This window comes from Aethina tumida, chromosome 2, assembly GCF_024364675.1.
Source record: "Aethina tumida isolate Nest 87 chromosome 2, icAetTumi1.1, whole genome shotgun sequence".
Lineage (NCBI taxonomy): Eukaryota > Metazoa > Arthropoda > Insecta > Coleoptera > Nitidulidae > Aethina > Aethina tumida.
Window position 1 is genome coordinate 18,159,869 of NC_065436.1, and position 16,259 is coordinate 18,176,127.

The window sequence follows — 16,259 nt, forward strand, 5'->3', positions numbered from 1 at the left end:
AAAATTGTCCATTTAATTGTTAATATGTGTGTTTTATATTCGAGTTTGCAACTGAATGTGTACATTTGTTGTACCTCCACAAAACAAGTCTGACGAGGCGTCATAACTAAAACAACGTCTTATAATTATGTCGACGCCGCACTTTTATGTTACGTAGTAATTGTAGCTTGAATTTGATAAATCGTATTTCTGGTTGTTTCCTTAATCGATTTCTTGGCATTTTCACGGTAAATTAGATTCCGAACAAAACATTTGTTGGCCGGAAAGTTACCGGACCAGAAAACTGTTTCTCAAACGAATTTTAAGTCTCATGCTTTTTCTCATGCCATTATTTTTTGTGTATCATAAATTTCATCGTTTCTAAGGTGATTATTGCCCCCTCAAAAAAATAACCGGTGCTTAAAATCTGTTGCCTGAAAGGGTCGTAAAGAAGATGCGTTGATATCTTTTTTATGGAATTCTATATTTATAGGAGAAAAATTAAACCAATGTGTATAGGTAGGTCGTAAGAAAAAAATGTTTTCGTGGATTATACTTACAATAAATTTATAAAAATCTTAAATAAGAAGTTTATTTTGGTTCTTGAATTTACTATCTAGAGTAAATATTGATGTTGCCCAAACATGATATGTTTGAAATACGGTTTTTTAAAGAGGTTCAATGTTCCCTGATAAACACTAGTTTACAGACTTTGTTTTTCTTTATAAGCATTTTCCGAAATACAAATTTTCCTGTTGAATTCGGAATAATTTTAAAATCATTTCTTTTATAGGAATTTGGTCTATTTTATAATAATATGTGAGAAATACAGATGAACATTTTAAGCAATTATACGATTACTATTAGAAATTTATTTTCAAACATAAAAAATCTCAAAAAAAAACTAAATAAAATCTTTTACAATTTGAATTTATACAGGAATCTCTTACAAAAACTGAAATAAATCAAATAAAACTTTTTATATTTTAACACGGTTTATTTTCAATTTAAAATATCATGTTATAAAATGTCAAATATACTGTTTTTGAAATGGAAAAATATCTGTGCTGATATCTCATTTCTATAGTAATTAAATTTAGGTGAAAATCTTCAAGATGAACAATATTTTCATCTCATAATGTATAAAAGAAACTGATGTTGTTTATTGGCTTGTTAAACAAATACCTTTTATGGGACTTGCTCTATTGTATTTTTTAAATGAGAGATGAATATTTTAAGCCCTTGAACAATACAAGTTGATGATACAAAGGGTTATAAACATTTTGAGCCAATATGAGTATCAGACATTCGATATGAATAGTCATTTAGTAGTTTTTATTTTTATTTAAAATATTATGGTACAAAATAATGTCAGTTATATTAACTGTTTATTCTGAGAAAACTGCATGTGTTTTGATTTTTTCCTATTTTCAGTAATTTCGATTTCCATGGTAATTCAAATTAGAAAAGTCTCAAAATATTCATTAAATAGATTTGGTTTTGATCTGTACGAAAAAGTACTTTTATTTCATCTATTACTTACCGAACAATTAGAATTATATTTTATGTTAAAATGGTTTAAAATAATAATATTTTTATTCAATTAACAAAAATCAGATTAAAATATCATACGAATGAATGTTTTTACAGGCTATTATATTTTTGAATTCCCCGTAAAATTTTACTACAGAAAAGTTCATTTATTTGTAACCTAATTTAATTATAATTAAAAATCGTTTAAAAAACCTTTATACCAATTGTAATAAATAAATTGCGTTTGTTATTAAAAAAATATATTCAAATTAAACACAAAAATAAAAAGAAATTTTATTTCCTTCCTATTATTTATTATAGATATTGGATTTTATAGAACCCTGACTACAATTATAGCATCATAGAAAAGACGTATTTCCACATTCACACACATCAAGGATTTTTAGTTTAAGATTTATTTTCTATATAAATCTCGTAGACAACTTCCGTGACTATTACGTAACAAATAAAAACGAATTCTCATTAACTTCTCTACATTATTTATTAGTAATCTATTTTTATGTTTGTGTTTCTTTTATATTGTTGCCTTTGTGGAAGCTTGATAATGATCTATCATTATTCAGTTTAGAAAAATATAAATATATTTTTTATCTTAATTATTATTTGTGTTATTTTATTTATTCAATTATTATTTATTGTAAATAATTGATTTCTTAGAATTGAGGGTGCTGACTCCCTTAAGAGTATGTTCCCACATTTATACATATCGAGGTTTATTGTTATAAGATTTATAAATCACGAACACATCTTCCTTGACTTACTAAACTAAAGAATACGTAATAACTATAAAACAATATAGTATTGAAATTTAAGATTGGAAAATTAATTTAAGTCAAATTAACGACTTACATTTATTTATAGCATGAGTGACTTTGTTAGGCTTGTCTCGCTTGATTTGCGAAGGACGTAATAACTTTGTCACATTACCATTAAGAGTTAAAACCCGATTCTCAGTGACACAAATTAGAACATAAAATTACCTAGCAATTCCAATTACAACCATTAAATCTGATGTCAATGGTTACATCAAAGCGCAACCTGCAACAACATTTGTTTTATATTTAATGCTAAGGATAAGTTTGTAACTGTAAATTGTCCAAAGGACAAATTGAGTGTGTACAACAGACGTAAACTTTATCGCTGTCCGTATTCAGTAACAACTTCCTAGCTTATAATTACCATCAACAAGGTTTTTAACTTAACAGATCCGTACCAAATAAGCGAAAAAAACCTATTACACCTTTTCCACATTTTACATGCGAGCGACGTTCCAGTTTTGTGCATGTTAATCACGAGATGAGAAACGCCTTAAAAATCCGACGAAAAGAAAGTGTTTAGCGTGGATGCGAAGCTCGTAAAATGTAACAATGGTGTTGATCTGGGGTCATGGAAAAAATCCACGCCGTCCCAACAACTCAAGGATGCTGCTTGTCCATTGTCTTGCGGATCGCAGTTTTCATGTACAGGACCGGAACCGATGATCTATTCAGAAAATTGGTTGTTACGATCCTTTCGTTATCCGGTTTTAAATAAAATAATATGGAGAGCAGAAATGGTTTTTATTCTTTGAATATTATGAAAAATGTATCTTACTTACATAATAATCATGTTTTATATAGAATTACTTTTATGATAGCAATAAAATATTATACCAAAATATACATAATATTTACCAAAAATATTTTCTTCATTTTAACAAATATAATATTAATAAGACTGCGAAGAGTTTAATAATCATTTTAATTATTTTTTATCAAATAAATCATGGAATAAAATATCAAAACTGTCTGCTGATGGTCGATGGTTTCAAATAACTGAAACCATGTCTAATTTATGCTTAAAATGGACATAATTATACTATTACTATTTAAACGTAAATGACTTATTATAGCAATAAAATATTACAATATAACTATACAAATTTACCAAAAATAATTTCTACATTTAAGCAGATTCAATATTAATAAGACTGTGCAGAGGTTAATAATCATATTTATCTAATGAATTTATCTATTTATTTATTGATCAAATAAATTATGGAATAAAATGTCAAAATTATCTCCTGATGGTCAATAGTTTTAAAAAAACTGGAACAGTCTAATTTGCTTGAAATAAATATAGCTATACGGTAATTTAAACATAAATAATTTATAAAACCCGTAAAATATTATAAATTATATAAATTTTCCAAAAATCTTCTATACTTTTTAAAGTACAGAAAATTTAAATCTATAAATTTAGTTAATAATTAAATCCAATGATTTTTTTATCAAACAAACCATGAAATAAAGTTACAAAGAGTTATATAGAAAACAAAAATTAACAAATAAAACATTTCCCGTTATTTATGTATCAAAGGTTTTTTATAAAATAGAAATACCAACACACCGAATGTAAGGCACGCTTTTTAAAAATATTATAAAACGAAAATAAATCATATAGTTACAATTCACAAAACATTTTATAAAACTTTGTTAAATTAATTAAAAATTGGGAGGTAAATAGGTAATGTATGGGAATTCAGGCAGTACAGTAAAATACGTTATCAATTTATAAATAGTTTTTTCAGTAAACCATAATTGCTGCAGTATACAAAAACTGTTGAACTGAATTAGACCTGAATTTTCCTTAAAATTATTCAGAAGGGATTGAGATATCGAAAGTGGCACAAAGTCAACGTAGCACCCTTATTTGTCCCTGCCTTTATTTGAATAGCAGCTAATGATTGTTCATCCCCATTTTAGCAACCCTGCAATCCCCATCTTATTTTAATATTAATTAACATTAATTATATATAATTAATGCGCTGCGGTGTTGCCTATATTAAGCTCTAAGATTTTGCTTATGAGTGTTTTTTTATTTATCTTGAACCATATTTATATGTATTACTTGTAGGAAATGCATAATTTATTATATTACTTGTAATGTATGGAAAAGAGATAAAGTGAAGTTTATCTAAATTTGTGTTTCAGTTCGCAGAAGTGAACTTATACTTGATAGCAATTTAATCAAGTAAATCAAGTAAAGAAAACGTCGGCGGAATACCGATACTGCGACGTATGTTACCGATGATGGATGCAGAACTTCACAAAGTACTCCAACTGAGGTACCCAGTTTGTAAACAAACTCTTAAAAATTTAAACCAAGATAAAAGTGAAACTAAAAGTAATTGTCCAATTGCACGTCGTTCACAAACTTGTGAAAACTTTGCGGTATTGGAAAATTGTTTTCCAGACAACATTTCAGTCGATCAAGTTAAAGACTTTTACGACTGGTCATAGACATTCCTTCTCTGGCCGACAAACTCATCGCCAGAATGCTCAAAATAATCTCGTAAATTAAAATGTTTGTCGATGCTCACAATAAAAATAAAATTTACCAACCAAATTCAGTTACGATTCGAATTTTTTTTCTTAATCCCCGTTTTTATAACTGAATAAATTAACCATCGAAGGCGCATGATGTAATTTAATGCCGACGATCAATTCATTTGGACCTCGTGTTGGACGAATGAATACCAATGAATAAAATATTTTTAACCGTCAATCGATCTAAGGTCGAATATATTCGATAGGCATATTAAATTTGGGAAAACAATGAATAAAATCGCCCGCGAATGTGATAAATAAATATTAGAACACATTATACGCAGCGCTACTATAAATTATATTATGTAAATTTCGGTTTGTTGTTTAAATTTGTTAACGAGCAGTTTTTTCGATGACGTTATGTAAACGGATATTCACTAATGAACCATGAGGGAGTTAATAAAAAAACTCGTATAAATTATTAAATAAATATCAGCAGCCTCTATTTTTTACTAACATGGTTTAATTAATAATTGATCTATGATTTTGTTTTAATTATGAATTGATAAATTAATAATTAATATACGGGGTGTCCCGAAAATAGTGTAAAAGGTTTTAACAGTGCATTCTACGGCCGAAATAAATCCTAGTTTTTCTTAATATAATATTTATTTATTATTATTATTTATTTATATATATTTATTTCAAAAATATTTATTTTCTATATAAAACAAATATATTAAAATAATAAATTGCACCTACTTCAAAAGATTCCTAAAAAAAGGTTTCTTAAAATAAAATGTTATGAAAAAATGTATTGATTTGAAATTTGAAACACCCTGTATATTTTTGATGTTTTTAATTCTACATATACAAATATACCTCCAATCCAATAGATTTTGATTATTATTATTGACGGATTAATGGTCGTAATAAGTACTCCCAAATTTTGTATAGGGTATATATTTTCAACGGAACACCATATATTAAATAGAATATTAAAAAACATTTCGATTAATAATTATTCTCTATATTTTTGAAAACTTATTCCGTTGTTCAGTTGATCAAAATAATTATGAATGAATAACCTAATTAATAGCAATATTATTATCTATTGTATCCATTAAGAAAACTAAATTCAATATAGAATTTATTTATAATTTCCATAACATAACATTCATTTGTAATAGTTATACCAATTTTAAAATTATATGGTTGCATAAGATGATTGTTATAGTTTTAGATTTAAATTGGATTTGAAAAACTGCTCCAATGATACGAGTCGCAGGGATAAATGGATATAATTGTGGGAAAAGTAATTTACTGAATTTTATTGAGCATTGTACCACCACATCCGTTATCAAAGGTATACCGTTTAACAACGACAATAAGGACGCTAGTTAATGTCATTAGTGACCACATTAAACTACAAACTGTAATTTCTGTTAATTGAAAAACCATCAGGCGTTCACTCAGACTCCGGATTATATGTGGACGTCAAAAACTGGAATTTATCGCATCTTTTCAGGAATTTATAAGTAAATTGTGAAACTGTAAAGGTGATACCGTTAGTCACAGTGGATTGAAAATTTGCAAATAATACAGGTGATTTACTGTTTCAAGTGAAAGTTTACCCGAGAAAAAGTCAAATCTCATTTTAAATCTGTCCCGTACGACCGTGTAAAAAGTGACGTTCTTAAATTATTAAATATAAATGGAGTGGAAAGGTGTATTCACAGCGTGAAATTCAATTTAAATGACAGAATTTATGTTTTAATAATCACTCTCCCAAAAACTGACATAAATAGAATTTACGTAAGATTTGGACGTAAGCAGCCAGATGCTTAAAACATGTAATATAATACGTATAAGCAAAAAAAAACTTTTTGTCTGGTCGTGGAATGTTAAATTGTTTGCCCAGGACGTAATAAAAAAGCGTCTCGAGGGCGAGAAAATGATTCATGTGAACGCAACAAACCTTGAGTTCGTCTGGATGAAAAATGATTTTCACAGCCTCCAGACATTTTTCTTATGGACTGCAAACTATCGAAATCTATTAGAGTTCCTACGTTTCTTTTGCAGGTACAATCTGGGTTGACTTTGAATACAGAAGAAGGCAAAACTTGCTGAACTTTTTAAGGTTTAAAAGCCCACCATATATGTGGGATTTTTATGTAAAGAGTAACTTATAAAAATAAAAAACAAGGAAAAAACATTTTTAATTTAAAATAAGAAAAAAGAAATAAAAATACTTTTATACTTTTGAATAAACAATATAAATTAATTAATGTATAAGTGAGACAAAAAACTTTAAACGAATAATAAATTTGTAAAATAATTTATTATATATTTTTTAGAATCAGCCATCATTTAATTAATTTATTTTCAATCACTTTAATATGTATTATTTCTTTATGGTTCTTTTTTTACTAATATTAAAATTTAGAAAAAAAAACAGTGTCCTTATTAAGTTATTTTTTATTAATATAAAGGACCCCGTCAGAAATAAAAACATTAAACAACCCTAAAAAATTGATTAAATCCGTGGCTTGAGACCTGATCAAATAAGTTAACGTAACTCTTTCGAACGCACCGACACGAAAAATTTCTCTTGCATATAATCATTCGAATTATTTTTCTGACATGGAATAATAATAAAACAAAAAACTGTACTAAACTTTCACCGAGCATGTGCCCGTACATTAGGGACTGAATTTCATGCGCGGCGAACACAATAAGCCGATCCGGAACCAAAACAATCGGCTTAAAGATGTAATTTCATTGTGCGTTGTGTTCGAGTGTTTTGTAACAAAATCACCGGAAAATCGGTACGGTATCAATCAAGTGTTTAATGATTATCATTTGTACAAATACGTTTTCTGGACAAAAATTCTTGAATGCAACGAAACTCTCTGGTTCACCTATGAAAGGTCTATTTATTTTTTTTTAAATGTTTTCATTAAAAGAACACCTTGACTTAGTTTTCTTATCTTATCAAAAATTCACATTTTAGTCTAAAGAAAATCGTTGATTAAAAAAATGATCAGGTACAAAATTGTCAAAAGGACAAATTAACAAATAAAAATGACGTTTTCCAAAATAAATAGTACGTTTTTTCTATTGATTAAAGAAGTTGATCTTGGTAAGGGTTCTGTCTCTTTATAGGTTGTCAATTGTGAATTTTCACATCTAATCCACTATACAACCATCAAAATCTTTCCTAGGGTAAGACTTTTTTAATTAGTGTTCCAGTAGATTTATTGGCTTCAATGCATTCTCCAGACCAGAAAAAATTGTAATCATCACATTTTCTTTACCCCCACTTAATTTACATGGATTTATTATTTGTTCAACTTTTTGATGAAATTCATTGCACGAGATATTGTTTAAATTCTTCTTGGTGTCAGGATTACCGTAATGCATTCATCTTCAATGCGTCAATTACCACTTTTAAATGAAGTAACATAAAGTGTGTGACTTCTTCATTTCTCCAAATGCATTTTGGATTCAAACAATTTGTAACACATGAGTGGGGATAAATAATTTGTGGAGTTAGAAAAAGGATAAAATATAATATAAAAATGTTCATAAATTATTAACAAAAAAGATAAAGAAGAAAGTACTTTTTCTGGTACTTAATGAAAAAGTAATAAAATATAAATTACTTATGTTTACATGCAGGAGAAAAAGTTAAATTTAATGTTAAGTAAGAGTAACTTATGGAAGAAACTGATAACTAACTAATAATAATTAGTAATTAGTAATAATTACTTTTTTAAATATTAAAATATATTTGTATATTCGGCAGTTTTTTTATTGACATTGGTGGTTAATTCTATCAATTCCATAAAGAGCCCGAAATCAAGGAATCGGTGGTACCCTAATAAATATATAATATAGGTATGGCAGATTAATAAGTAACTTATTTAAGCCAAATTCTAATAGATAACCTTCATTATTAGTACTATAAAGCAAAGTTAAGGGTACATTCAACTGGTTGTTAATTTTTCAATCTTACCAGTAACTACTAAAGTTTCGTCTATAACAATTTGGTTAAAAATTCATGAAAATTGTGCAATTTGTAAAGTTGTCCAGGTTGGTGCACTGCGGTATGGTAACCCCCAGGTTATTTTGTGTTTATGATGTCAGCTGTTGTCTGTCTGTTCGATCGGCTGATAAAAGACACCTGACTCAGCCTCGCACGCTGTAATTAACCATACGACTCATGGGATAATAATTTGGATTTTACATTTTTTATTTTACTTTAAAATATTCATAATTAGCAAAGAAAATTCTTAAGACTTAATTGTACAAAATATGTCTTTTCTAATCTTTATTTATATATTGTCTCTAAAAATACTATAATAGATTTTTACCAGGTGATAAAGAAAACAATTTTTGTCATACATTTTATCGTCAATCAAGGGAGCTATTATTCGTTAAAATTGAAGTATAAATAAAAAAAGTTATGGCACTGTTTCCATTGTAAATGAACAACACTGAATGAAATCATGTGTTTTCTTATTTTATATTTGATGATATTATGTTTCTCATAGACATTTGTCAAAATTGTATGAAACACTATATTTATAACTGATTTTTGTTACAGGAAACAACTGTTGTCACTTTAAATTCTGCCAGGTAAGCTACTTACGTATTTAATTTTCACAGAAAAAAGAGGTTAAACATATTATCTCTGTATGTGATAAATACATAGATATTTATTACATAATTATTACATTATAACGTTAATAATTATTATAAAACGACATTTCAACTAAGCCCAACACCTTCTGTAGTGAACATTAATTCGTATAAACATTTCAAAATTCGTTTTAGTCATCTGCAAATCCTTAAACGTTCCATTGATTAAAATTCACGTTTTTGTACAAGCACTCAATTAATTCTTGATGATTTGCGGTTTATTTATGGTTAACGCACTCACGCGTCCTATGTTATCTGTGTTTTGACACCTCGGATTTTCTAATTTTAGCTCTTCACAAATTAGTTTCCAATTATAAAATGGCTTAAAAATAAATCTTTCACTTTCTTTAGCAAGTCGCCAATCAACTAAAAATTGTAAAATTGTCGATTGTACGCATCACTCTCGTTTACAATTTAATTAAAATTCAAATATTTCATTTCAATTCATTGAAAGTAACCCATTTAATTAACTATCCGTTTATGCTGAAAAAACTAGAATTAAAAATACACTTACCATTGACTAGATTGCTAGAGTAAGTTAATTGGACTAGTTGATGAAATGATAAGCAGCTTTTATCGGGCCTGATTTATAATTGTTTATTGTGTGTAAACAATTGGCACGAATACTGCTGTCATTCGTGAGATTTAATCCATAATATTTATTCTTTTAGTGTTTGATTAGCCATCAATGTTTTGGATCGTTTCCAATCACACTAAATTTTGAACTTTAAGTGCTTTTCTATGGAAGTGGATCGTAAATTATTGTGCCTGAGTTTATTTCAAATTATCCACTAACTCCGTTAAAATATTAACAATTAATATAATTTATTATATACTTATAATTTTGGCAATTGTGTGAAATGCAACACATATAAATTAAACACCGTTAGATTTGTTTATAAACACAATATGCAAATGAGTTGCATAATAGTTTCGACAGTTTAAATCACAATTTATAATTTGATGCGGTGTAGTACGCGACTTGACCGAGATAAAACGCGGCAGACCTTTCTCTCGGAATGCTCGAGCGATTCCTGTTGTGCCGTTATCACCGCATTCCGCTGGATAAGAAACCCCCAGGCGCCCCTTTACCACTCATCTTCATTATCTTTTTTTTTTGGCTTTGGAACAAATATGTACTTTTTTCAATTTTGCTATTCATCTTCAAATGATAATTGAGATACAAAAAAGGAATACACAATAAGATATACTTTTGTAAATCTCAATAAATATAAGCATATAAATAGAGAAAAACCTTTAAAAGTAAATGCTTGCAGTTTTTTTTAAGAATTAAAAGTAATGATAATTTAGCTTTGAAAATATATATTTTTTTATATACTTAGGCTAGATTTTTTTAATGTTAATTATAAAACAGCTTTTAAGAGAAAATACATCCAATTTTATTAAAAGTTACATACTATGGTGTTTGTTTGAAAATATTTTTGTAAGAGAATGTGGGGACAAAGATTTGATCTTATTGGAGATATTATAATTTGGCTTTTAACATAATATCTCTTTATGAATTCTTTTTTGAAGGTTAGAAGTTTTTTCATCTTTAAATTATATGTAACTTACAGAAAAAAGGACATAATCTAACATAATTTTGTTAAGCTTAGTAAATAGAAGTCTTTAATTATAAAAAAACACTTCAAACAACTTTAAACTTTAAATACCTCCAAGTTTATTAAGAATTAAATGCCATGATGAAATATGTTTGTAACAGAATGTTGAAAGAAAGATTGTATCTTACTGTAGAGATCAACTAAATATATCTTTTTCAATTCTTCCTTGTAGGTTTTTATCACTTTTTAAATCATTAAATAATATGTAATTTACACAAAAAAGGACATAATGAAACATAATTTTGTTAACCTTAATAATTAGAATCATTTAATTAAAAAACACAACTTTAAACATTAAATACCTCCAAGTTTATTAAGAATTAAATGTCATGATGAAATAAGTTTGTAGGAGAATATCGAAAGAAAGTTTTTATCTTATTGTAGAGATTATAATTTGGCTTTTAACCAAATACCTCTTCTTTTCAATTCTTCTTTGGAGGTTTGAACTTTGTGTGATATGTAATTTTCAGAAAAGGGAACATAATCAAATACAATTTTGTTATTCTTAATAAATAGAAGCCTTTAATTAAAACAACGTAACTTTTGAGAGTAAATACCTCCAAATTTGTTAATATTTAAATGCAATGACGAAATAAGTTTAAAACAGAATGTTGGAAGAAAGATTTCATCTTACTGTAAAAATTATATATCCGTAACAGAATGTATATCTAAGATTTTATCTCATTAGTCATATTAAATGAGGAAACTAATATTTTTGTGTTGTTTGTCAGGAAATTTCTCTTCAATCGTATCGTCAAAAATAGAATAATATTTCGGAAATCGCGTTTATTTCCAGCCCATTTCCGTTCGAAACTAAAAAACCTTTCAATTAATGCCCACACATTTTCCAACATGTTTTATTTCCGTGATGCGTCCGCTCCTCAGTTTCATTGTTCGCGCGCCTCGTAAATATTTTGTTGTCCACCGTTTCTATTAATAATTAATCGTGTACAGTTTTTTTTCGGGTTACATCGAGGTGTTTTGTGTCAATGAACCAGCACGAATGTGCGATGGACACGGAGGAAGCCCGCAACGTTTGGTTCTTGTAAGGTTTTGTGCGAACCGGCTTTTGCTTTTCGACGTTCTCAGGACATGTGTATGCTTGTTTTGGACATGGTGAAATTCAATATAAAATGTTACTGTATTTCGAAAACATTCGCCTCCGCCACATAATGTATTGAAGCCACATCAGAACAAAAATACGTCGTGCAAAATAAAAAACAAAACCAATTCAATTTCATTTGTAATATGAAATTTGCAGATAATAACAGACATTTGATGCCATTTGTGGTATAACCAATAATAATTTTAATTTAATTATCAGGAATCTGTTCGTCTGTGGCGAATGGTTAAATGATAAGCATGGTATTGTTAATAATTATCCTGGCACACATAGTGGATGTAATGTTTTTCAAACAGTTATAAGTTATCGACACAAAAACATCATTTTCCATACGCATACACAATATCGTATGGTTAATGTGTTCATTATGGTGCCTGCATAACGCGAAGAAATATAAATTAACTGTTTTATGTTACAGTATTTAGTTAGTTAATAACTGAGTCAAACGTGTTCACTCTGTCATCAGTTATCAGCAGTTATTACAATTAGCTATAGTGGTAAAAAATCAGTTTTAACAACAAAGCAGGACATCATCAAGATTTCAGAACATTAACTACTGACGATATACTATACTAAACTATAAAACTTATCAATGATCTCATCATTATAATCAGCATTAATAGTAAAAACAGTCGTGTCAAAAAGGATAATGACGGTATAAGATGTAACTTTATTTTTTCTTTAGAATTTTAATTAACGTGTGCTAATAACTTTGAAGATGAAGAAGTTTATTTACTGTTTACTGTTGGTAAACACTTGTTTGATGTTCAGCTCATCATCACAGTCACTAATAATGATAAACTTTTAGATAGGTCAAACAAAGAACAAAAGTTTATTTTAGAAACACCGTATTCTTTTTAGATTTTTAAAATTATAGAATACAAATTAATCTGTGACTAAACTGTAACAACTCTTTGAGCATCACCTCATCGTTACCATCAGCAATAATAATAAAACTTTAGTTTTCTCAAAAAAGAAGAGGAAAGTATATGAAGGAGATACTAACTGTTTAGATTTTTAAAATTATAAAATATGAATTAACAACTGATTGAAAATGAATAAATTTATATAACAGTGACTAAACTATACGATTATCATCTTCCCATTACTATCAGCAATAATAGTAAAATTTTAAGTTTTTCAAAAAAAAAAAAACATGAAGATATAAAGTGATGATTTTAGAGACATTTACTTTTTTTAAGATTTTTAAAATACATAATATAAGTTATCAATCAGTGTCTAGACTGTAAAACATGTTTGATCATCATCTCATCATTACTGTCAACAATAATAGTAAAACTTTAATTTTGTCAAAAAAAAAAACAGAAACAGAAATGATTGTACTTATTTGTTTTAGATTCTTAAATCATTAGAATATAAATTAAGGAGTTATGATATAATGGAAAATGAAGAAATTTATCTTTGAGTGACTAAATGAAACACTTGTTTGATCATCAGTTCGTTATCTATCTAACTATCAGAAATAAAAGTAATAAAAATAAAGGGGTGATCAGAAATAAAAGTAATAAAAATAAAGAGGTGATTTTAAGGATTTATTTTTTTAGATTTTTGGAACTAACAAGTGATGATATAATTGGAGATGAACACTTGTCTGATCATCAGCTTTTGTAAAAAATGATAATTTTCTAGATACCTATTCTTGTTGGATCTTTAAAATTCTTAAGATTAAAATCTTTAGAACATAAATTAACAAGTGGTTACAAAATTGAAGATGAAGAACTGTATCTATGAGTAATTAAATTGTAATATTTTGTAATTATCAACCCAACATTATCAATAATAGAAAAATTTTAATCGTATCAAAAAAAGATCATGAAACTGTAAACATTTATTACTTTCATTGATGAAGAAGAAGAAGTTATTCTTTTTGAATGGTCTCATTAAATGTGAAGAAGTTTATGTATCAGTGACAAACTTTAATTCTTATTTAATCAGCACATTATTACATTCAGCAATAGTCAAACTTTTTTCAAGAGAATAAAATGACAGAGAGGAAATTTTGGAGACATATGTTCCTTTTAATCTTTCTAATTCTTAATATATAATTCTTTGAATTATATATTAATAAATAACAATTTTATTGAAAATAAGACAGTTTATTTAAGAATAACCAAATTGAACATACTTTTTTTACATGTTAGAGAGGAAATTGAACCCAATAATATATGTCTGGCAGTTAAAAATAATCAGTACACTTTAAACTTACTTTATACATATTCTACATATCGTGAGTTTCACTTACGGCCAGAACCTTTTTAGGAGGAATGCTCTTTATCGTACGTTTCGCTATTTACAAGCATTCGGTCGATTACGTTGTCGCATTTAAAAAGGAAGTCGCCAATACTCTATGATAATTTTACACAGTTCTAAATACCCACGTGAATTTTGACTTCTAACATTCCATGCCAATTTATGTCTATGTATATTTTAAAGTTTGTTGCAAAATTGTGTACTAATTGAAAGTTTACAGTTTTGTACGTTCATTCTCCTGTTTGAAATGTTTCATTATACTTTTTTTGCCGTTCCCGTTAAGAGTTGAATAGAGTTTACCCGCCTATATATTTTTCAGTGGACTCAACACTCAAATTAAAACCGTCTGAACTGGATGCTGATCCGCAAAAGTAATTAATTCGTTGGCGAAGTTCAGTAAAAAGCGCATTTAATTACGTCGCGGGAAAAAAAGGCAATCAACGCGCTGCAACGAGACCGAACCAGTGAATTTGTGTAAGCGGCTCGCGACGAAACAAAACGGTACGAAAACGCCATTCGTAACCCGGAACCAACGGAGCACTTGTCACATTTTGCATTGTTAAACCGTTAGTTCCGATGTGCCGCAATTATTACGACATTCGATCACTTTTGTGTGTCTGTCTCCGTTCTCGTTGTTATTATTAATGCATCCGTTTTGCCGGCTCGTTCCGCTGCGTTTATCCATTATTGAAAACGACCCGGATTGTCCGCTAATTTTAGTTTCCATTATTCGCCGTCGCTTTTGGGTATCGACGAAACGTCCGACTTCATTTATTCGGGAGGTCACTGTGGAATTGAAATGCATTACTCCAAATTTGGGTTGGGGAAATCAATGGTAATTTGGGTCCAAAGGGCCACTTTATTAGACTTGTATTTTCAATAAATTTACTTGAATAGATGCAAAGAGGCAGCATAAAACCAAACATACAGAACCAAAAAAGGATAAGTCAACATTGAATTATTTCCAAGAAAAATAAAGACAATCCGGATAAAAGCATAAAAATAATAAAAAAAGAGGTCAGTATCGGAAACTGGAGAAATACCATAACATTTGTGTTTGGATTCTTTATTAAGTAGCCTTGTAACCTACACGAAATAAAGAAAACAAAGAATATAATAATGTGGTATTTAAAATGTAGTTAGTCAAAGTTATTTAATACTTTTTTCTTCACAAATAATTTGTTTCTGTTTTGTCATCATCATAAAAAATAAAATTAAGTTAAAAAAAATAAAACTTTAACAAATTTTGAAGATAGCAATTATAAATAATTTGCCTAATGTTGGATATTGAAGAAACAATTCTAAAATCAATTTTCAAAGATTAATTAAGTAAGTGGTATTGTAAGCTATATTTACTGATTCAGCAAATGCATGGAATAAACATATTCATAAAAAATAAATACTGTAAAATGAATTCAACTTCCTCGAGTTATCAAATAAATTACAGAACAAGTACGAAGGTATCGAGTGGAGGTCGTCGACCATATCTTAGAATTTATTCAACGAAAATAAGTAGAAAAAATATTATTAATATAAATCTTGTTTAAGAAAACGAGGAAACTATTTCCCAGTTTCCAAGATGACCTCTAGGAACTTAATTGACTTATCAGAAAAACCCATTTTTCTATCTAATTCACCCATTGAGGGTGCATTTAATACATTTGGATATTTATCTTTAGAACATTTGCGAAATTTATT